Source organism: Schistocerca serialis, chromosome 12 (assembly GCF_023864345.2).
Source record: "Schistocerca serialis cubense isolate TAMUIC-IGC-003099 chromosome 12, iqSchSeri2.2, whole genome shotgun sequence".
Lineage (NCBI taxonomy): Eukaryota > Metazoa > Arthropoda > Insecta > Orthoptera > Acrididae > Schistocerca > Schistocerca serialis.
The window spans coordinates 114,994,524-115,020,098 of NC_064649.1; the positions used below are offsets into that span (position 1 = coordinate 114,994,524).

The 25,575-nt window shown below is 42.4% G+C and overlaps 1 non-coding gene across 1 annotated transcript; it reads right to left on the bottom strand.

Moving 5' to 3' along the window:
- Positions 1 to 3,629: 3,629 nt before the first annotated feature.
- On the bottom strand, positions 3,630 to 3,703 carry Trnat-ugu (transfer RNA threonine (anticodon UGU)). Its single transcript has one exon. It is a non-coding gene; the product is annotated as a tRNA-Thr (tRNA).
- Between the last annotated feature and the right edge of the window lie 21,872 nt (positions 3,704 to 25,575).

The window sequence follows — 25,575 nt, forward strand, 5'->3', positions numbered from 1 at the left end:
TATACGCAGGTACGGCGATATTTTTCCCTCTAAAAGATCGAACTTAGTGCTCAATTAGTGTTCTATTTCTTCACATCGACTTTCTTGATAAACAGCTGCTGAAAATGATGACCACAATGTAAATGACGAGATTGGTCGTCGCGGTAGGCTGAGACGTGTGAGGGGAAATGCTGGCGTAATCGGCGCTCGGCGCTACCAACAGAAGCTGCAAAGTTTAGCTCCACCACGCAATTCTGACACTACAGCTGCTGCGTTACTTGCGTTGGCAGAAACGGAAGAAAAGGGAAGACGACGTGAAGCTTACTGGACAAATCAGATTAGTGACGAAACCGAACGACAGACATCTTTTATTGCCCCACTTACATGCAGTTACCATTGTCATCGCCGGCCGGAGTGGCCGAGCGGTTAAAGGCGCTACAGTCTGGAACCGCACGACCACTACGGTCGCAGGTTCGAATCCTGCCTCGGGCATGGATGTGTGTGATGTCCTTAGGTTAGTTAGTTTTAAGTAGTTCTAAGTTCTAGGGGACTTATGACCACAGCAGTTGAGTCCCATAGTGCTCAGAGCCACCATTGTCATCAAAGTGATCATCGCCAAGCGTCAAAGTGCATAATTTTCTTTCAGTACTTGCTCCAAGGGCGATAGGCAGATTGCTAGCTTGTTGATGTACAGAATATCTAATAATAGATCTAAACTTAAATACAGATTGGAAATGAAGTCCCATGACAGAGCGTAGAGGAACGATGCGGGAGACCCACACTGCCGTACCAGGCAAGGTCCTGGTGGAGGTGGTTTGACGTTGCCTTCCGCCAACCGTAATGGGGATGAATGATGATGTTAATTGAAACGACACCGCAACACCTAATTATCTCGGCGCAGTTTAAAATTCCTAACCCCGCCGGGAATCGAACGCGAGACCCCGCGCTAGGAAAGTGAGAACGTTACCGGATAAAAACTTGAATATACAGCTCTAAATTATATTGTGTTCGAACATTATCAATTACCTCGAAGAAAACGGTCTATTGACAGACAGTCAACATGGGTTTAGAAAATATCGTTCCTATGAAACACAACTAGCTCCTTATTCGCATGAAGTGCTGAGTAGTATTTACAAGGAATTTCAGATTGATTCCGTATTTCTGGATTTCCGTAAGGCTTTTGACACTCTACAACCGGATTGCGTGGCCCCTACCCGCCGGAGGTTCGAGTCCTTCCTCAGGCATGTGTGTGTGTTTTGTTGTTAGTTTAAGTAGAGTGTAAGTCTAGGGACCGACGATCCTAGCAGCTTAATCCCTTAGGAATTCACACACATACTGAACCACACAAGCGCCTTGTAGTGAAATTGCATACTTATGAGATTTCGGGTTAGTTATGTGACTAGATACGTCATTTCCTGTTAAAGAGGTCACAGTTCGTAGTAATTGACGGAAAGTCATCGAGTAAAACAGAAGCGATTTCTGGCGTTCCGCAAGGTAGTGTTAGGCTCTTTGCTGTTCCTTATCTATATAAAAGATTTGGGAGACAACTTGAGCAGCAGTCTTCGGTTGTTTGCAGATGACGCTGCCGTTTATCGACTAATAAAGTCATCAGAAGATCAAAACAAATTGCAAAACGATTTAGATAAGATATCTGTATGGTGCAAAATTGGCGACTGACCCTAAATAAGGAAAAGGGTGAGGTCAGCCACATGAGTGCTAAAAGAACCCCGTGAAACTTTGGTTACACGATAATCAGTCAAATCTAAAGGCCGTAAATTGAATTAACAACTACGAATTACAATTACGACCGACTTAAATTGGAAGCAACGCGTAGAAAATGTTGTGGGGAAGGCTAACGATAGACTACGTTTTATTGGCAGGACACTTAGAAGATGTAACGGATCTACTCAAGATACTGTCCGTCCTCTTTTAGAATAATCCTGCACGGTGTGGGATCCTTAAAGATAGGACTGATCGAGTACATCGAAAAAGTTCAAAGAAGGGCAGCACGTTTTGTATTATGGCGAAATAGGGGAGAGAGTATCACTTAAATGATACAGGATTTGGAGTGGACGTCATTAAAACAAAGGCGTTTTTCGTTGCGGCGGAATCTTCTCATGAAATTCCAATCTCGAACTTTCTCCACCGAATGAGAAAATATTTGTTGACACCGACCTGCATAGGGAGAAACGATCACCGTGATAAAATAAGGGAAATTAGAATTCGTACGGAGAGATACTGGTGATCGTTCTTTCTGCGAGGGCCGGCCGCTGTGGCCGAGCGGTTCTAGGCGCTTCAGTCCGGAACCACGCAACTGCTATGGTCGCAGGTGCGAATCCTGCCTCGGGCATGGATGTGTGTAATATCCTTAGGTTAGTTAGGTTGAAGTAGTTCTAAGTCTAGGGGACTGATGCCCTCAGATGTTAAGTCCCATAGTGGTTTGAGCCATTTGAACCATTTTCGGCGCGGTAGAGGAGACTGCAATAATAGAGAATTGTGAAGATTGTTCGATGAACCCTCTGCCAAGCACTTAACTGTGATTTGCAGAGTATCCATGTAGATGTAGAAAACTGGCAGTATGTCTACAATGTGTAGTCGATATTTTATAGGCCAGTGAGTCCATACCTTTCCCCACCCTTCAATGTATCGATGGTCGATGACGGTGATATTTTCAAGAATATCCATAATCCTAGTTCCCACCTCTCGTCAAATGAGGACGCGTTGAGAATCGCTACTCAGAATGAATCTGCTCGCTACGGGAAGAGCACATGGTTGCAACTCGCTAGTGTAGTCAATATGGTCTGAGCACAAGTTGCCACTGCTATGCGGTTGTAACGGAACATAACGTAGTAGCAGAGAAACCGCCCCGATGACTGCATGCCTTGTAGACCTGTCAAATGGGGTTTGCAGTTGCACCCGTTGTTTGACGTAGCCCGCTTCTCGCATGTTGCACAACGTAGCTGTCACCTGCTGCTGTAGGTGCCTACTGATTCTTTCCGGTGTGAAGCCATCTAAATGTTTTCTTGGGCCATACTGTAATGATGAACACCGCCTCAATACACTGTAACTGCTCGCTGAACCTACAGCCTTTTCTCGTTCCTTCAACGATACCACGTTCGTCGTAAAAATAAATGTGATGTAATCATTGCACTTCTTCCGCGCTTGCTTGAATTTCTCTGGATTTCGTTTCGCGTGCAAGGGAAATAACGCTTTTTCGAGTACAGTCTAAGACAATAGTAGGACATTGTCTTATGCTGCGCGTTATGCGCTCATCGATCCAGCGATAATACAGAACAACAGCTCTACCGTCGCATTTATCTTGGTCAACACAGTCCAACCAACTGCTCCAACTAACCTGCAGTGATGTGAGAAGTTGCAGTTGATGTTGTTGTTGTGTTCTTCAGTCCCGTGACTGGTTTGATGCAGCTCTCCATGCTACTCTATCCTGTGCAAGCTTCTTCATCTCCCGGTACCTACTGCAACCTACATCCTTCTGAATCTACATATACGATGACAGTAACTTGTTCTCGAAAGAATAGTTACTGTTGATGACCGTGCAGCTTTTCCCTGCAATAAACGATGACTAACTGACAACCTCAGCTGCCGACAGGTGTTGTTGATATACCTCGATGTGGACAGCTGAAAATGTGTACCCCGACCGGGACTCGAACCCGGGATCTCCTGCTTACATGGCAGACGCTCTATCCATCTGAGCCACCGAGGACACAGACGAATAGCGCGACTGCAGGGACTCATCCGTTGCACGCTTCCCGTGAGACTCAGATTCCCAACTGTCCACAATTCTACATATCTATTGTACCTTATAGACATTTGCCCAACCACTCATTACTCACACGCTTTGGCGATTCCAGTAAGATCTTCTGCATTCTTCGGTGGCACCACATTTCAAAAGCTTCTATTCTCTTCTTGTCTAAACTATTTATCGTCCATGTTTCACTTCCATACATGGCTACACTCCATACAATTGCTTTCACAAACGACTTCTTGACATTTAAATCTATACTCGATGTTAACAAATTTCTCTTCTTCAGAAACGTTTTCCTTGCCATCGCCAGTCTACATTTTATATCCTCTCTATTTCGACCATCATCAGTTATTTTGCTCCCAAATATGAAAACTCCTTTAGTACTTTAAGTGTGTCATTTCCTAATCTAATTCCCTCAGCTACACCCGAATTATTTCGACTACATTCCATTAACCTCGTTTTGCTTTTGTTGATGTTCAGCTTATATCCTCATATCAAGACACTGTCCATTCCGTTCAACTGCTCTTCCAAGTCATTTGCTGTCTCTGACAGAATTACAATGTCATCGGCGAACCTCGAAGTTTTTATGTATTCTCCATGGATTTTAATACCTACTCCGAATTTTTCTTTTGTTTCCTTTGCTGCTTGCTCAATATACAGATTGAATAACATCGGGGACAGGCTACAACCCCTACTCTTTCTTGCCCCTCGACTCTTATAACTGCCAACTGGATTCTGTACAAATTGTAAATAGCCTTTCGCTCCCTGTATTTTCTCCTGCCACCTTCAGAATTTGAATGAGAGTATTCCAGTTAACATTGTCAAAAGCATTCTCTAAGTCTACAAATGTTAGAAACGTTGGTTTGCCCTTCCTTAATCTTTCTTCCAAGATAAGTCGTAAAGTCAGTATTGCCTCACGTGTTTCAATATTTCTACGGAATCCAAACTGATCTTTTCCGAGGTCGGCTTCTACCAGTTTTTCCATTGGTCTGTAGAGAATTCGCGTTGGTATTTTGCAGCTGTGACTTATTAAACTGATTGTTCGGTAATTTTCACATCTGTCAACACCTGCTTTCTTTGGGATTGAATTATTATATTCTTCTTGAAGTATGAGGGTATTTCGCCTGTCCCATACATCTTGCTCATCAGATGGTAGAGCTTCGTCTTTTTTGTCTTTTTTTAAATTACGAATACTAATCCGGAAAACTAAAGTTCCCCCAAATGTGACGATATGTTCCAGGCTACGACATACGTCCGGGAGCAAAAATTCCACTGAAATTTAAAGGCGTCGCAGTCGTGAAAGTGTTGCCAGCACTATTTTTAATACCCCACTTCCTACGTCATTCGCGGCCGAGCGCTTCTAGGCGCATCAGTCCGGAACCGCGATGCTGCTACGGCCGCAGGTTCGAATCCTGCCTCGGGCATGGCTGTGTGTGATGTCCTTAGGTTAGTTAGGTTTAAGCAGTTCTAAGTTCTAGGGGACTGATGACCTCAGATGTTAAGTCCCATAGTGCTCAGAGCCATTTGAACCATTTTTTCCTACGTCATTCCTCTATTACTACGTTGTACAACAATAACCAGCAAGTGAAATTAAATTAAGGAAAAGTATTCTCAAAAGTCATTCTTAAGTTATATGCGATTGCAGGCTTTCTCGGCGTATTTCAGCTATGAAATCTTCACGGGTGACGTCGTCTCCTATTCTCAACTTTTCAATGGATTGCGTATCTTTTGAAGCTTCGCCTGAAGCTGATGGATACGCAATCCATTGAAACGTTGCGACTAGAAGACGACGCCACTCGGCTGATAACGCGTGAAGGTTTCATAGCATTCGTAAGTTAGATACGTTTTGAAACAGACGCTATTGGAAAACCCATTTCCATTTTCAAGACAGTCAGAATGGTTAATTAATTAAAGAAACTCAATTAATTTGCAAAAAAACAAATGTTCCATGGCAAAAGACCTTGCGTGTCGAGGTACAAGATCATGCATAACCGAGGAAGTGCGGCTTAACTGTCCATAGCCTACGTAAGCAGTTATATAAATATACAGAGTTCACTTGCCAATTAAAATTCTATTCAGTGAGTAATTGACAATGTATTTCAAATAGCTTCAGTGTATTATGCAGAACGCAAAGGTGCAGAACAGGAAACATTTACAAACGCAGCACAAAGTACAACCTCAAGTCTACCAACAACAAAAACTGTACAAAATCTCGGAATCTGCATGTGGCAGTCTTTAGAGGGCATTCCCTCACCTGTTTCTTAAGGCAGTCACTGCGCTGAACTACCGACCAATAAAACAGCATGCGTTCCTGGGCACACATCTTCTATGAACAACACTGTCCCCTACCGATTCCATGAACTGAAATGTTGGTTTGAATAAAAGATATACCTGTCATTTACGAGTCTCAATCAAGTATAAATACATTGGAAAAGAATAACTTGTATCCCCAGTTGCTTGAAAGTGTTGTGCAGAACATGCACCTAAGGCATGGCATCGTTGATATCGATACCACAGACAGTGTGCCACCATAACATACTTCTGAACACAGCCAGGTACGTACAAATGGTTCAAATGGCTCTGAGCACTAAGGGACTTAACTTCTGATGTCATCAGTCCCCTAGATTTAGAACTACTTAAACCTAACCAACCTAAGGACATCACACACATCCATGCCCGAGGCAGGATTCGAACCTGCGACCGTAGCGGTCGCGCGGTTCCAGACTGTAGCGCCTAGAACCACTCGGCCACTTAGGCCGGCAGCTACGTACAGCATGTTACATTCACCCCTTAGACTTCGAGCGTTTCTGGTTCCCTAATTGAAACTGACAGAAATTTATTTTAAACTGACTTGCACACAGTCGGTTTAAACACATCAGTTACATGATAGAAAAGAAAATTTTTAAATAAGTTTCTTTACCATAAAGAATTTATAAAACGGAATAAAAAGTATAAAATAATTTCTTCCAGACCCAAACAGATTCCCAAGCCTATAAAAATAATCCTGAAAATATCTGCCTGCGAATTTTTACCAGCTATACTTCTGAAATTTAAAGCGAAAAACGTGTGGTGGACCGAGAAGGTAATTAGTGTACGAATAGTTCACCTAAGTCTCTAACAATTATATTACGCTGGAAGTAATACGAACTGTTGTGAGTTCCATGAGACAGCTTCTCTCTACACTCCTATTAAAAGCTGCATGCGCCCTACGTTTTTCGATGTAATTTATACAACTATTGTAATAACTATTAAAAAATTCACAAGCACAGATTTTAGGGCTGTCTGTATGGGAATAAGCCTGGAGATACTGACAGGTTTAAGACAGATTATATAATGGTAAGACAGAGATTTAGGAACCAGGTTTTAAATTGTAAGACATTTCCAGGGCAGATGTGGATTCTGACCACAATCTATTGGTTACGACCTGTAGATTAAAACTGAAGAAACTGCAAAAAGGTGGGAATTTAAGGAGATGGGACCTGGATAAACTGAAAGAACCGGAGGTTGTACAGAGTTTCAGGGAGAGCATAAGGGAACAATTGACAGTAATGGGGGAAAGAAATACAGTAGAAGAAGAATGGGTAGTTTTGAGGGATGAAGTAGTGAAGGCAGCAGAGGATCAAGTAGGTAAAAAGACGAGGGCTGGTAGAAATCATTTGGTAACAGAAGATATATTGAATTTAATTGATGAAAGAAGGAAATATAAAAATGCAGTAAATGAAGCAGGCAAAAAGGAATACAAACGTCTCAAAAATGAGATCGACAGGAAGTGCAAAATGGCTAAGCAGGGATGGCTAGAGGACAAATGTAAGGATGTAGAGGCTTATCTCACTAGAGGTAAGATAGATACAGCCTACAGAACAATTAAAAAGACCTTCAGAGAAAAGAGAACCTCTTGTATGAATATCAAAAGCTCAGATGGAAACCCAGTTCTAAGCAAAGAAGGGAAAGCAGAAAGGTGGAAGGAGGGTCTATACAAGGGCAATGTACTTGAGGACAATATTATGGAAATGAAAGAGGATGTAGATGAAGATGAAATGGGAGATATAATACTGCGTGAAGAGTTTGACAGAGCACTGAAAGACCTGAGTCGAAACAAGGCCCCGGGAGAAGACAACATTCCATTATAACTACTGACAGCCTTGGGAGAGCCAGTCCTGACAAAACTCTACCATCTGGTGAGCACGATGTATGAAACAGGCGAAATACCCTCAGACAGCAAGAACAATATAATAATTCCAATCCCAAAGAAAGCAGGTGTTGACAAATGTAAAAATTACCGAACTATCAGTTTAATAAGTCACGGCTGCAAAATACTAACGCGGATTCTTTACAGACGAATGAAAAAACTGGTAGAAGCCAACCTCGGGGATGATCAGTTTGGATTCCGTAGAAATGTTGGAACACGTGAGGCAATACTGACCGTACGACTTATCTTAGAAGAAAGATTACGGAAAGGCAAACCTACGTTTCTAGCGTTTGTAGACTTAGAGAAAGCTTTTGACAATGTTGACTGGAATATACTCTTTCAAATTCTGAAGGTGGCAGGGGTACAATACAGGGAGCGAAAGGCTATTTACAATTTTACAGAAACCAGATGGCAGTCATAAGAGTCGAGGGGCATGAAAGGGAAGTAGTGGTTGGGAAGGGAGTGAGACAGGGTTGTAGTCTCTCCCCGATGTTATTCAATCTGTATATTGTGCAAGCAGTGAAGGAAACAAAAGAAAAATTCGGAGTAGGTATTAAAATGCATGGAGAAGAAATAAAAACTTTGAAGTTCGCCGATGACATTGTAATTCTGTCACAGACAGCAAAGGACATGGAAGAGCAGTTGAATGGAATGTATAGTGTCTTGCAAGGGGCATATAAGATGAACATCAACAAAAACAAAACGAAGATAATGGAATGTAGTCGAATTAAGTCGGGTGATGCTGAGGGAATTAGATCAGGAAATGAGACACTTAAAGTAGTAAAGTAGTTTTGCTATTTGGGGAGCAAAATAACTGATGATGGTCGAAGTGGAGAGCATATAAAATGTAGACTGGCAATGGCAAGGAAAGCGTTTCTGAAGAAGAGAATTTTGTTAACATCGAGTATAGATTTAAGTGTCAGGAAGTCATTTCTGAAAGTATTTGTATGGAGTGTAGCTACGTATGGAAGTGAAACATGGACGATAAATAGTTTGGACAGGAAGAGAATAGAAGCTTTTGAAATGTGGTGCTACAGAAGAATGCTGAAGATTAGATGGGTAGATCACATAACTAATGAGGAAGTATTGAATAGGATTGGGGAGAAGAGAAGTTTGTGGCACAACTTGACTAGAATAAGGGACCGGTTGGTAGGACATGTGTTGAGGCATCAAGGGATCACCAATTTGGTATTGGAGGACAGCGTGGAGGGTAAAAATCGTAGAGGGAGACCACTAAGCAGATTCAGAAGGAGGTAGGCTGCAGTAGGTACTGGAAGATGAAGAAGCTTGCACAGGATAGAGTAGCATGGAGAGCTGCATCAAACCAGTCTCAGGACTGAAGACCACAACAACAACGACTGTATGGGGTTAGGAATCTGCGAGGGTTATTCGGAAAGTAAGGAGCGATCGGTCGCGAAATGGAAAATACAGTGAAAACTGATGAAGCTTTGCACAGATGCGTTGGGCACTGTGTCTCGTACGGCCGTCGATCGCATTATGTCGCTCTTTTCAGTTCTGAGCTCACAGTGAGAACGTAAAGATGGCTAGAAATTAGCGTCTCCTGCCAGGTATGAGGCCCTGACGAAAGATTTCGCCTGAAGCTATGCAATCCACCTAACATAACTGCCAAGCGGTTCGTTCTACACGACAATTCTCAGCTGCACTCCGCAGGGGCATTGAAAATGATGCTGCAGCGTTTCCGACGGGAAGTGTTTGATTACCAACAGTACAGCCTGTAACTGGCTACCCCTGAGGTTCATCTCTGCTCAAATGAACCGCTGGCTATGAAGACAATATTTTGATACAGGCAACGAGCTGCAGTCCAGAGTAGAAAATTGTCGAAAAGCACTGGCGGCTGTCTTGTGTAACGAGGGAATTTGAAAGTTGGTACAACGCTACGACAGATGTCTAAGTCTGAGGGCGACTGTGTAGAGAAGTAGCAGGAATGTGTAGCTAACTGTTGCAAATAAAACAGTTTTGATTTTCACTGTGGTTTCCATTTCCCAAACTGTCGTTCCTTACTTTCCGAATAGCCCTCGCATCTGAGGACAGGAGAAATTATTTTACGTTTTTCGTTCGTTTTAAAAACGACTTACATTAAAAGTTTCTTATTCACATAATTATTTTCTGGTTTTTAGTTTTGTGTGGATATGAAACTTTTTAGTCGATTTCAGACGGTTTGATAAAATTTCAGCAGGGAAATGTGGTAAATTTCTGGTTTATTTCAATTTCCCTGCACCTGAATCAACCAGTATATTGCTTCTTCCTTCGTGTATCTCCCAAAGGGACGATTGAGGTAAAAACTGAAGGAATTCCAACTCAGACAAAGTTTTAGTTAGCATTAACTGTTGTCATCGCGAAACACTCGCAACTGGCATGTAAACTACCCACTGCTACGCACCGTACAAGAAAGTGTATTAATACTGAACTGCCGTCCAGTTTTGAGCTACGTTGGAAGTTTCAAGTCTGTAGTGCTGGCTCTTCAGGAACACAGAAAAAGTAAATACTCCCCGCCGCACACCGCACAAGAACGCGTGTTAATATTGCATTGTCATCCAGTTCTGATCTACGTTGAAGATTTCAAGTCTCTAGCTCATCGGGAAGTTAGTTTGAAATCAATTCCAAAATTTGTACCGAACGGGCAAATAGACAAGAAATCGACCTAATATAAATTCGTAAAAACTAATGGTCTATTAAAAAAATTTAAAAGCTTTTCCTCCAGTTATGTGGAAATTAACTTCATAAACTGTGTTCATAAAGCAGCAAATTGCGTTTACTTGTATAAATAAATATTTCTTTCACTTATTATCTTCTAAGTTACAAAGAAAAACATGTCATCTGAAGCTGCTTGTGTACTGGGAAGGAACGTCTCACAGGTTCTGCACTGTATAAAGTGAGTCTTTGCAAAGTTTAGTGACGAGGAATTTCCTAGGAAACATTTCTCAATTTGCGTGAAAATTTCGCTCAATTACCTCTGCCTGACTATACCCGCAGTCTATGGTCTTGATGCCGTCACTGGATAATGTAAAATGGTGGCGACTTACCGAAGTGGCGAAGTGGCTGCGGTTACGCCCCCGAAGACTGGCCCATTCTACGGAGCGCACTCGCTAAACTGTACCTCCTCTCAGGAGGTTTCCCATCAGACTGTTGCTGGGCAACCGCCACTTTCTCTGTACTTCCCGAGACATTATTGAATGTTATGCAACGGCAGAGGCTGGCATAGAAACTGCTGTCATTCTTCACTTCTACATCTACATATACATGATTACTCTACAATTCACATTTAAGTGCTTGGCAGAGGGTTCATCGAACCATAATCATACTATCTCTCTACCATTCCACTCCCGAACAGCGCGCGGGAAAAACGAGCACCTAAACCTTTCTGTCCGAGCTCTGATTTCTCTTATTTTATTTTGATGATCATTCCTACCTATGTAGGTTGGGCCCAACAAAATATTTTCGCATTCGGAAGAGAAATTTGGTGACTGAAATTTCGTAAATAGATCTCGCCGTGACGAATAACGTCTTTGCTTTAATGACTTCCATCCCAACTCGCGTATCATATCTGCCACACTCTCTCCCCTATTACGTGATAATACAAAACGAACTGCCCTTTTTTGCACCCTTTCGATGTCCTCCGTCAATCCCACCTGGTAAGGATCCCACACCGCGCAGCAATATTCCAACAGAGGACGAACGAGTGTAGTGTAAGCTGTCTCTTTAGTGGACTTGTTGCATCTTCTAAGTGTCCTGCCAATGAAACGCAACCTTTGGCTCGCCTTCCCCACAATATTATCTATGTGGTCTTTCCAACTGAAATTGTTCGTAATTTTAACACCCAGGTACTTAGTTGAATTGACAGCCTTGAGAATTGTACTATTTATCGAGTAATCGAATTCCAACGGATTTATTTTGGAACGCATGTGGATTGCCTCACACTTTTCGTTATTTAGCGTCAACTGCCACCTGCCACACCATACAGCAATCTTTTCTAAATCGCTTTGCAACTGATACTGGTCTTCGGATGACGTTACTAGACGGTAAATTACAGCATCATCTGCGAGCAACCTAAGAGAACTGCTCAGATTGTCACCCAGGTCATTTATATAGATCAGGAAGAGCAGAGGTACCAGGACGCTTCCCTGGTGAACACCTCATATCACTTCAGTTTTACTCGATGATTTGCCGTCTATTACTACGAACTGCGACCTTCCTGACAGGAAATCACGAATCCAGTCGCACAACTGAGACGATACCCCATAGGCCCACGGCTTGATTAGAAGTCGCTTGTGAGGAACGGTGTCAAAAGCTTTCCGGAAATCTAGAAATACGGAATCAACTTGAGATCCCCTGTCGAAAGCGGCCATTACTTCGTGCGAATAAAGAGCTAGCTGCGTTGCACAACAACGATGTTTTCAGAAACCATGCTGATTACGTATGCTGATTATTTAAGACGGATTAGCAGGTAAGGATTTATATCTTCCAAAAGGCGTTTGACGCCGCACCACACAAGCGGCTTGTAGTGAAATCGCGTGCTTACGGAGTATCGTCTCAGTTATATGACTGGATTCGGGATTTCCTGTAAGAGAGGTCAGAGTTCGTAGTAACTGACGGAAAGTCATCGAGTAAAACAGAAGTGATTTCTGGCGCTCCCCAAGGTAGTGTTACAGGTCCTCAGCTGTTCCTTATCTATATGAACGGTTTAGGAGACAATCTGAGCAGTCGTCTTAGGTTGTTTGCAGATGATGCTGTAGTTTATCGTCTAGTAAACTCATTAGAAGTTCAAAACAAATTGCAAAACAATTTAGAAAAGATATCTGTATGGTGCAAACGTCGGGGACTGACCCTAAATAACGAAAAGGGTGAGGTCATCAACAGGAGTGCTAAAAGGAATCCGTTAAACTTCCGTTACACGATAAATCAGTGAAATTTGAAGGCCGTAAATTCAACTAAATACTAAACAATAAATGAAAAGCACCAGTTTGCTTTTGTTCTACAATATTATTTTTATTGCTAACCGGTTTTCGGCTTACAAGGCCTTCTTCAGACATTTACTGAGTATTATCACCAAAGAAGTTAAATGTTAGCAGACAACATTGGAAGAGAAGTAACACATCTAGAGTGAAGTAGAAACATACAGTGAGTAACATCTTTGCAGTGAAATAGTAAAAACTGAAAAGTACATAAATAACAATGGAGTTGACAGGAAAACCTTTAGCACAAAATAGGAATAGCATGCCTACATAACAGTTTCTATTAATAAACAAAACTAATGAAATAAGATAAAATTAGTACTAGACAAGGCTGCATCAAGAGGTATGAAACATGGAGAGCGATACACAACCAATTAAAAAAGAAGAGACAGTTGTCAATGTAAATACAGACTCCACGTGGAACTTAAACAATATCAATAAGATAAACAGAAATTAGTAAATGCAGGAAAATTGAGGTGTTTGAGGAAACCTACAGTTTAAGAGTGTGGTGGTACTGCATTTTAACATTAACATTATAATAAAAGCAGTGGCTGTACACCAGTTTACATTAAATAAATGAGCAATGTAAAATATGAACAGTATTTGATGAGACAACTACAAGGGGAGTTAAACATGGACAGCAATACAAGTACAAGTTAAAAGCAAACCCTTAACTATTGGAACTACAGCATATGTGGAATGCAAAGACAACTGCAACAAATAAAACAACTTAACGACTACAGGAAAATGGGAATAAGTAGGAAGAGAGGGTGTGGGAAGAAATTGAACAACAAAGATGATTATATGAAGTTTAGGAGAGGGGAAGTGTTGAGTTGTGTCTGGTCATTTAGGATGAGATCTGGACTGCGAGGAAGATGTTTGTTAATTTCCAGGGCTTCCAGCAGGTTGAGTTTATGGCCTTTGTTGGCTAAGTGAAGTACATGGGACACTGGCTGGCAGTTGTGGCCCTCACTCACAAGGGAACCTCCCCATCGCACCCCCCTCAGATTTAGTTATAAGTTGGCACAGTGGATAGGCCTTGAAAAACTGAACACAGATCAATCGAGAAAACAGGAAGAAGTTGTGTGGAACTGTGAAAAAAAATAAGCAAAATATACAAACTGAGTAGTCCATGGGCCACATAAGCAACATCATGGACAATGGGAGCCAAGGGGCGCCGTGGTCCAGTGGTAGCGTGAGCAGCTGCAGAATGAGAGGTCTTTGGTTCAAGTCTTCCCTCGAGTGAAAATTTTACTTTATTTATTTTTGCATAGTTATTATCTGTCCGTTCGTTCATTGACATCTCTGTTCACTGTAATAAGTTTAGTGTCTGTGTTTTGCGACCGCATCGCAAAACCGTGCGATTAGTAGACGAAAGGACGTGCCTCTCCAATGGGAATCGAAAACATTTGATCGCAAGGTCATAGGTCAACCGATTCCTCCACAGGAAAACACATCTGATATATTCTATACGACACTGCTGACGGCATGTGCGTCACATGAAAGGAATATGTTGTCGACCCACCTAACTTGCACGCTTGGCGAATGGCTAAAAAGATTCTTCTACCTTGCCCGATTTAAGTTTTCTTGTGGATGTGATAATCACTCCCAAAAAAGTGATGAAAACATAAGAGTTTGTCACATAAACTGAAAATAAAAAATTAAACTTTTCACTCGATGGAAGATTTGAACCAAGGACCTTTCGTTCCGCAGCTGTTCACGTTACCACGAGACCACGGCGCTCCTGCGTTCTCATCCTCCTTAATGTTGCCTATCCTTCCATAAACTACTCAGTTTGTATATTTTGCTTATTTTTTCCATAGTTCCACACAACTTCTTCCTGTTTTCTCAATTGATCAGTGTTCAGTTTTTCAAGGCCTATCCACTGTGCCAACTTATAACGAAATCTGAGTGGGGTGCGATGGGGAGGTTCCCTTGTCAGTACATGCTCAGCAAATGCAGAGTCTGAATCCTGCAACCTCCAGCTGCGTTCATGTTCAGCCAGCCTAGTTGATATGTCTCTGCCTGACTGACCAATGTAAAATTTGTCACAATCAGAACAGGTGATTTTGTATACCCCACTGTTGGCTAATAACTGGCAACTAAATACCTAGCAATTACAATTACGAACGACTTAAATTGGAAGGAACACACAGAAAATTTTGTGGGGAAGGCTAACTAAAGACTGCGTTTTATTCGCAGGACACTTAGAAAATGTAACAGACCTTCTGGCGATACTGTCCGTCCTCTTTTAGAATACTGCTGCGTGGTGTGGGATCCTTGGCAGATAGGATCGACGGAGTACATCGAAAAAAGTTCAAAGAAAGGCAGCACGTTTTGTATTCTGGCGAAATAGGGGAGAGAGTGTCACTGAAATGATATAGGATTAGGGGTGGACGTCATTAAAACAAAGGCGTTTTTCGCTGCGGCGGAATCTTCTCATGAAATTATAGTCACCAACTTTCTTCTCCGAATGCGAAAATATTTTGTTGACACCGACCTACATATGGAGAAACAATCACCACGATAAAATAAGGGAAATTAGAACTCATACGGAGAGATATTGGTGTTCGTTCATTCCGCACGGGCCGGCCGCTGTCGCCGAGCGGTTCTGGCCGCTTCAGTCCGAAACCGCGCAGCTGCTACGGTCGCAGGTTTGACTCCTGCCTCGAGCATGGATGTGTGTGATGTCCTTAGGTTAGTTAGGTTTAAGTAGTTCTAAGTTCTAGGGGACTGATGACCTCAGATGTTAAGTCCTGTAGTGCTTACAAGGGAACCTCCCCATCGCAGCCCCCTCAGATTTAGTTATAAGTTGGCACAGAGGATAGGCCTTGATAAACTGAACAAAGATCAGTCGAGAAAACACGAAGAAGTTGTGTGGAACTGTGAAAAAATAAGCAAAATATACAAACTCAGTAGTTCACGGGAAGATATGCAATGTCAAGGATAATGGGAAAGCAGGAGCGCCGTGGTCTCGTGGTAACGTGAGCAACTGCGGAACGAAAGGTCCTTGGTTGAAATCTTCCAACGAGTGAAAAGTTTAATTTTTTATTTTCAGTTTATGTTTTTGGGAGTGATTATCACATCCACAAGAAAACCTAAATCGGGCAAGGTAGAAGAATCTTTTTACCCATTCGCCAAGTGTACAAGTTAGGTGGGTCGACAACATATTCCTGTCATGTGACACACATGCCGTCACCAGTGTCGTATAGAATATATCAGATGTGTTTTCCTGTGGAGGAATCGGTTGACCTATGACCTTGCGATCAAATGTTTTCGGTTCCCATTGGAGAGGCACGTCCTTTCGTCTACTAATCGCACGGTTTTGCGATGCGATCGCAAAACACAGACACTAAACTTATTACAGTGAACAGAGACGTCAATGAACGAACGGACAGATAATAACTATGTAAAAATAAAGAAAGTAAAATTTTCACTCGAGGGAAGACTTGAACCAAGGACCTGTGGTTCTACAGCTGCTCACGCTACCACGGGACCACGGCGCTCCTGAGATCACGGTGTCCAAGATGTTGCTTATGTGTCCCATGGACTACTCAGTTTGTATATTTTGCTTATTTTTCCACAGTTCCACACAACTTCTTCCTGTTTTCTCAATTGATCTGTGTTCAGTTTATCGAGGCCTATCCACCGTGCCAACTTATAACTAAATCTGAGGGGGGTGCGATGGGGAGGTTCCCTTGTTAGAGCCATTTGAACCATTTTTGCAGAGCCAAAGAAACTGGTACGCGTTCCTAATATCGTGTAGGGCCCCCGCAAGCACGCAGAAGTGCCGCAACACGACGTGGCATTGACTCGACTAATGTCCCAAGTACTGCCGGAGGGAACTGACACCATGAATCCTGCAGGGCTGTCCATAAATCCGTAAGAGTACGAGGGGGTGGAGATCTCTTCTGAACAGCAGGTTGCCAGGCATCCCAGATATGCCCAATAAAGTTCATGCCCTGGGAGTCTGGTAGCCAGCGGAAGTGTTTAAACTCAGAAGAGTGTTCCTGCAGCCACTCTGTAGTATTTCTCGACGTGTTGGCTGTCGCATTGTCCTGCTGGAATTTACCAAATCCGTCGGAATGTATAATGGGCATGAATGGATGCAGGTGATCAGACAGGATGCTAACGTATGTGTCAGCTGTCAGAGTCGTATCTTGACTATCAATGGCCCCATATCACTCCTTCTGCACACGCCCCACACCATTTCAGAGCCTCCACCAGCTTGAACAGTCCCCTTCTGACATGCAGGGTCCGTGGATTCATGAGGTTGTCTCCATACCCGTACACGTCCATCCGCTCGATACAATTTGAAGCGAGACTCGTCCGACTAGGCAACATGTCTGCAGTCGTCAACAGTAGAATGTTGATGTTGACGGGCCCAGACGAGGCGTAAAGCTTTGTGTCGTGCAGTCATCTAGAGTACGCGAGTGGGCCTTCTGCTCCGAAAACCCATATCGATGATGTTTCATTGAATGGTTTCCACGCTGACATTTCTTGATGGCCCATCATCGAAATCTGCAGCAATTTGCGGAAGCGTTGCACTTTTGTGATATTGAACGAATCTCTTTAGTCGTCGTTGGTCCTGTTCCTGCAGTATGTATTTCCAGCTGCAGCGGTGTCGGTGATTTGATGTGTTACCGGATTCCTCATATTCACGCTACACTCGTGAAATGGTCCTAAGGGATACAAGTATAGCTATCCCATCCAACAGATAAGAATTAACTGATGAAATTGTGAACGAGATTTTTAGAAAATCATTAAGTGGTTCTCTGCAATGCGCTCTCATTAAAGTTTGACAAATCACAATATATACAGTTCCACACAGTAAAAGGAATGGCACAATTAATAAATAGACACTTCTATCAGAAATTGGTAGCTAATGTAGAATATTCAAAATTTCTAGGTGTATGCATTGATGAGGGGTTGAACTGGAAAAAACACACTGAAGATCTAGTGAAACGTTTGATTTCAGCTACTTATGCTATTAGGGTAATTGCAAATTTTGGCGATATACATCTCAGTAAATTAGCTTACCACGCCTATTTTCATTCTCTGCTTTCGTATGGCATCATATTCTGGGGTAACTCGTCACTGAGTAAAAGAGTGTTCATTACACAAAAGCGTGTAATCAGAATAATTGCTGGAGCTCATCCAAGATCATCCTGCATTCACTTATTTAAAGAGCTAGGGATCTTCACTGTAGCCTCACAATATATATATTCACTTATGAAATTTGTTATTAACAATCCGAACAAATTCAGATGTAATAGTGGTGTACATGGCTACAGCACTAGGAGAAAGGATGATCTTAGCTACTCAAGGTTAAATCTAACTTTGGCTCAGAAGGGGATAAATTATGCTGCCACAAATCTTTGCTCACTTACCTAATAGCATCAAAATGGTTCAAATGGCTCTGAGCACTATGGGACTTAACATCTGAGGTCATAAGTCCCCTAGAACTTAGAACTAATTAAACCTAACTAACTTATGGACATTACACACATCCATGCCCGAGGCAGGATTCGAACCTGCGACCGTAGCGGTCGCGCGGTTCCAGACTGAAGCGCCTAAAACCGCTCGGCCACACTATCCGGGCAGTAGCATCAAAAGTCTGACAGATAGCCATATAGCATTTAAAAGGAAATTAAAAGAATTTCTGAATGGCAACTCCTTCTACACATTAGATGAATTTTTGGATATAGTAAGTGGGTAAATTCCCCACTCCCCACCTAAAAAAAAGAAAAAAAAAGTATTAAGTGTTATGTAATATTTTGTGTAATGTAATATGTTGGATACACACCTTTTATTAACCTGACACGTTCCACATCATTACGAAGTGTCATATTCATGATCTATGAAACAAGTACTAATATAATCTAATCTAAATCTCATCGCTACCTCAGAGATGCTTTGTCCTATCGCTCGTGCGCCGACTACAACACCACGTTCAAACTCACTTAATTCTTGATAACCTGCCATAGTAGCAGCAGAAGCGGATCTAACAACTGCGCCAGACACTTGTTGTCTTGTATAGGCGTTGCCGACCGCAGCGCCGTATTCTGCCTGTTTACATATCTCTGTATTTGAATACGCAAGCCTATAACACTTTCTTTGGCGCTTCAGTGTGGTTCAGATGCTTCAAATGGCTCTAAGAACTATGGGACTTAACGTCTGAGGTCATCAGTCCCTTCGACTTAGAACTACTTAAACTGAGCCGTGTGTCGACTCGTGCAACATCTTGAGTTTAGATTGCATTGGTTTTCCTTTTCTTCCCCTGACATGTTTGTTTGATATGTTGTGTGTCATTAAGTGGCTGCTTGGTTGTCTTTTCCCTCTGCTATCGATATTTGCGTTTTGCTTCCGGAAAACTGCTATGGAGGAGGTGAGATCTTTGACGGGTGGTAACTTCGTGTGGTGGCGCGGAAGTAGGGGTGGTACGGTAAGGGAGAGTGTGGTGGAGACGGGAGGGCTGTGTGGCTCTCCAGCGCGAAGCAGGCGTGGTCGGTCGTACCGAGTCGCCACGTGATGTATGTGGGCTGTGTGTAACGAGCGGGGTGAGTCGACGGAAGAGCTCCCCGCGGGTTGGTTGTATACAGAATCGCCCCACGAGTAGTTGCTGTTCATTTCGCCTCGTTGGGACGTTAACAAGCTTCTTTAAATCCTCCGTTTCAACACTGGAGTTTTAAAAGGAGACACCTAACATGAAGGAGCGGTCACTACCCGTCAACGTTGCAGAGAAGACGTGAACTCCGGTGACAGAGCGTGTTGTCGCGTGACCGTGGCGTGTTGGGTACGCTGGCGACGCGTGCGCGGTCGGATGTGTGGATCCTTGCCATCGGACGGAGGTCGTGTGCTGCCTGTTCGAGCATAATTGCAAGATAAGTTAGTGGAAGGTTTAATCATTAAGTAATAAGTTTGCGTAACCAGCGTCTCTTCTGCCTTGTGGCCTCCGGCGACCCGGTTTCCTGTCCCTGGCAGCGGTGTAATTGAAGACAGTGATCTTTCCTCCTCCTCTCGTTACTGTCCGATGGGAGGTGTAGCTTTGGCAGTTTAATTGTTTCGCTCTTCTGTCGTGTGTTATGAGTAAATTCTTGCTTCTTCTTGGTTGATCATGTGGTCGCTCATTCAGGACTGTGTGGTGTAATGCTTCCTTGCACGAGGTTAGCTCTAATTCTGTCAGCAAGTTAAACCATCTTATAACAAGTTTTCGCTGGCTAAAAGTCGGTGCAGTGACCAGCCTGAGAGTGGCAATTGTGTTTACGGGCGTATTTAAATTGGTCAGTATTCTGTCTAGCCTGAACATCCCTGAGTGGGTGATTTTTGGCCGCCTTACACGGGTCCGTCATATCTGTGATGTTCTAATGATATTCCAGGACACTTTTGTTTAAAAACTTTTTAAATTCCTCCATTACTTTATTACCATTAATCGTGTGTTTGCTGAGACCTTTGATTTTTTTTTTTTTTTTTTAAATGGCGGTGTTGGTAGCTTCACTACCTCACCGTACTTTATGAACCAAGTTCTGTATTTACTTTAGTAGCCTGTTTACTAATGTTCTTTAAATCTTTTAAACTGTTGTATTGCTGTAAATTACTTGATTGCCGTTAGCGGCGTGTTTTAAAAGGTTGTTTATTGCAGTACTGCTAGCTTCTGTGTTTTTTTTCTAAAATAACTTTTTTTAAATTGTGGTATTGCTATAAATAGCTTGATCGCCGTTTTTCTAAAAGAATTTTTTTTTTAAATTGTTGTATTGCTATAAATGATTTGATTGCCGTTAGTGGCGCGTTTAAAAGGCTGTTTATGGCCGTACTGCTAGTTGCTGTAAGATATGAATAAAACATTTCTGTGTGGAAATCTCAACTCGAAGGTAAACTACTAGAAATTTTACCCCGTTTCCCAACTTGTGGTGTGGCTTGTAGTAACAGTAACCACTGTGTGTGTCATAAACCTAACTAACCTAAGGACATCACACATATCCATTCTCGAGGCAGGATTCGAACCTGCGACCGTAGCAGCAGCGCGGTTCCGGACTGAAACGCCTAGAACCGCTCGGCCACAGCGTCCGGCGCGCTTCAGTGTAACAAGCAGAAAGCACTGCGGTACCTTCGTCTTTGAATCCGCCAACTATCGCTGCCTAGTGCGCATGCGCGTATTGACAGTGGTTTACAACTGCTTTCTGTTCTGCTTAACCATTACGGATATTTTAGAACCGTAACTACATATAGAATGTAAATAAGTTATACAAAACTGCAACCAGTCACTTTTTTGAATAATTATTTTTCATTCCATGAACCAGTTTTCGAATCTTTTCAGGTTCATCTTCAGATGGTTTCAGGAAGTTACATCATTATTGCTAGCATAACTCTGGGTGCTGGCGCTATGACAGAAAGATGGAACACACTTTAATGTGTCGCCATGACTATAGCTTATCTGTCGATATGGATGTAAATTTAGTTTTTTACTTACTGCGACAGTATAGGCGGCTTTTTCGGTTACTGTCCATCTGTCTGCCTCCATGTTGATGTCCAGTTGTTATATCACTGGACGCACTTCCACAGAAATTATATTAATTTACACTCTGACAGCGAGACTTTTCCAGCACCCAGCATGTGCTTTACAACAATGATATTGACAGAAAGATATGGCATAGGCCTACTTTGCATAGAGATGTAATTTGTTCTTCTTTACAATGTATTAAGATCGATATAAGGATAAATATTTTTGTCGATTGCCTATTGCGAGTGTTTCGTGGAGTTTATATCGCAGCCATTTCAGTGTGGTATTTGCTATTGTATTCGATTAGGCTCGGTACACGGATTACTCTTGGATATTACTTGGACTTGTATTGCTGGTGCGTGTTTCGACAGAAATAAAGATAAGTTATCCCTTCATTCTAGCTGGCGCAATTTTTGTCATTAATTATTTTTCGGCCAACAGACATAGCTACATCCTGGTGACTATCCACGCTTCATACAATTTGTGGTAGCTGCCCCAAAAGTACCGCCGAGGACCTTGGGTTTGGGAGCCGTCTCAAAAATTTTAACCAGACTGGAGATAACATGAGAGTACAAGGTAAAATAAATAAATAAACTACTGCAAGAACAAACTTCAGGTGATCTGATATCTTATTTCTGTTTGTATATTACATGTAATATAGGCAGTTTTATCATTTTTTTATGTGATTGTCATTAGCATGGATATCCATGAATCAATGCTACAGAGTTATTGTATCTGCAGTGAGATGCAGCTGTCTGCATTGATTCAGGGCTATCCGTGTTAATGACAATCACATAAAAAAATGATAGAACTGCCTGTATTACATGTAATATACAAATAGAAATAAGATATCAGATCACCTGAAGTTTGTTCTTGTAGTAGTTTATTTATTTATTTATTTTATCTTGTACTCTCATGTTATCGCCAGTCTGATTACAGTATTTGTCGTTATGTCGACCTTAATACATGTAAAGAAGAACAAATTACATCTCTGTGCAAAGTAGGCCTGTGCCATATCTTTCTGTCAAGATCTTTGTTACAAGCAACAGTTGTAAAGCGCATGCTTGGATTCTGGAAAAGTCTCGCTGTCAGAGTGTAATTAATATAGTTTGTGTGGAAGTATGTGTAGTGATACAACAACTGGACATCAAAATGGTGGCAGACAGATGGACACTAACCGAAAAAAGCTGCCTATACTGTCGCAGTAAGTAAAAAACTAAATTTACATCCATATCGACAGATAAGCTATAGTCATGGCGATACATTAAAGTGTGTTCCATCTTTTTTACATCGAGCCAGCACCCAGCATTATGCTAGCAATAATGATGTAACTTCCTGAAACCATCTGAAGATGAACCTAAAAAGGTTCGAAAACGGGTTCATGGAATAAAACTAAGTTATTCAAAAAAGTGACTGGTTGCAGTTTTATACACGAGTAACTTATTTACATGCTTTCTATTCTGGCGCGCGGATAACGTGTCTGCTTAATTTTCGCAGTTCCAGCCGTTCTACCGCTAGATGGCTGTCGCGCTAGACCAGTACCGTTCGTGGCGGCGGCGGCGGATTGTCGAGTAATAGCGCCATTTTTAGGGAACTGATGTTCCAGGTGTGCGGCTGTGACAGCGAGCGACCGGACCGCCTCTTTCGGCCTGCGACCATACAAACGACGCGTGTAATGCGCGGCGACGCGCCGTCCACGTCTGCACTGTTGTGGCTTCCGCGGCAGAGCTGTTCGCATTGGCACCACCCTCTCCGACGGCTGGGAGCTCAATTTGGAAGCAGCGTGCGCCAGAGGTTTCGTCCGTCAGGGACGTTTCGCACGGGAGGCCGTGAGGATTGCTGAAGAATGGGATACAAGCCGTCGGTTTTGACCAATGACGTTGGTTGGTTGATTTGGGGGTAGGGACCAAACAGCAAGGTCATTGGTCCCATCGTATTAGGGAAGGAAACCGGCCATTGCCTTTCGAAGAAACCATCCCGGCATTTGCCTGAAGCTGAAGGTGGCAGGGGTAAAATAAATGCAGCGAAAGGCTATTTACAATTTGCACAGAAACCAGACGGCAGTTATAACAGTCGAGGGGCATGAAAGGGAAGCAGTGGTTGGGAAGGGAGTGAGACAGGGTTGTAGCCTATCCCTGATGTTATTCAATCTGTATATTGAGCAAGCAGTAAAGGAAACAAAGGAAAAGTTCGGAGTATGTATTAAAATCCATGCAGAAGAAATACAAACTTTGAGGTTCGCCGATGACATAGTAATTCTGTCAGAGACAGCAAAGGACTTGGAAGAGCAGTTTAACGGAATGGACAGTGTCTTGAAAGGAGGGTATAAGCTGAACATCAACACAGGCAAAACGAGGATAATGGAATGTAGTCGAATTAAGTCGGGTGATGCTGAGGGAATTAGATTAGGAAATGAGACACTTAAAGTAGTAAAGGAGTTTTGCTATTTGGGGAGCAAAATAACTGACGATGGTCGAAGTAGAGAGGATACAAAATGTAGATTGGCAACGGCAAGGAAAGCGTTTCTGAAGAAGAGAAATTTGCTAACATCGAGTATTGATTTAAGTGTCAGGAAGTCGTTTCTGAAAGTATTTGTATGGGGTGTAGCCATGTATAGAAGTGAAACATGGACGATAAATAGTTTTGGACAAGAAGAGAATAGAAGTTTTCGAAATGTGGTGCTACAAAGAATGCTGAAGATTAGATGGATAGATCACATAACCAATGAGGAGATATTGAATAGAATTGGGGAGAAGAGAAGTTTGTGGAACAACTTGACTAGAAGAAACGATCGGTTGGTAGGGCTTATTCTGTGGCATCAAGGGATCACCAATTTAGTATTAGAGGGCAGCGTGGAGGGTAAAAATCGTAGAGGGAGACCAAGAGATGAATACACTAAGCAGATTCAGGAGGATGTAGGTTGCAGTAGGTACTGGGAGATGAAGAAGCTTGCACAGGATAGAGTAGCATGGAGAGCTGCGTCAAACCAGTCTCAGGACTGAAGACCACAAGAACAACAACAACAACATGTAGGGAAATCACGTAAAACCTAAACCAGGACGGTCGGACACGGGTTTAAACTTCGTGTATCCATAATTGAAACTGTCGACCTGGGACGTCAGCTAGTATAATAAACGTTAAAAATGATGAAATTCCTCCAGGTGTATTAAGGTGTTGTTTTTATTGGCAACTAGTTTCGATGTTGTTACAACATCATCTTCAGGCCCCAGATACAACATACCATACATAAACAACCAATGCAACAACAGTAATTTATGAGTTATTATGTAAAACAATTCTATTATAACCATATTAGATAATGAATAATTTTAATGAAACTAATTACACAGGGTGGTTCATTGATAGTGATCGGCCAAATATCTCACGCAATAAGTATCAAACGAATAAATCTCAAAGAATGAAACTTGTCTAGATTGAAGGGGGAAACCAGATGGCGCTATGGTTGGCCCGCTAGATGGCGCTGCCATAGGTCAAACTGATATCAACTGCGTTTTTCTAAATAGGAAGCCACATTTTTTATTACATATTCGTGTAGTACGTAGAAATATGAATGTTTTAGTTGGACCACTTTTTTCGCTTTGTGATAGATGGCACTGTACCAGCCACAAACGTATAAGTACGTGGTATCACGTAACATTCCGCCAGTGCGGAAGGTATTTGCTTCGTGATACATTACCCGTGTTAAAATGGACCGTTTAGCAATTGCGGAAAAAGTCGATATCGTGTTGATGTATGGCTATTGTGATCAAAATGCCCAATGGGCGTGTGTTATGTATGCCGCTCGGTATCCTGGACGACATCATCCAAGTGTCCGGACCGTTCGCCAGATAGTTACGTTATTTAAGGAAAAAGGAAGTGTTCAGCCACATGTGAAACGTCAACCACGACCTGCAACAAATGATGATGCCCAAGTAGGTGTTTTAGCTGCTTTCCGCACATCAGCAGCAGAGAAACTGCGCGAGAATCGGGAATCTGAAAAAAGTCGGTGTTGAGAATGCTACATCAACATCGATTGCACCCGTACCATATTTCTATGCACCAGGAATTGCATGGTGACGACTCTGAACGTCGTGTACAGTTCTGCCACTGGGCACAAGAGAAATTACGGGATGATGACAGATTTTTTGCACGCGTTCTATTTAGCGAC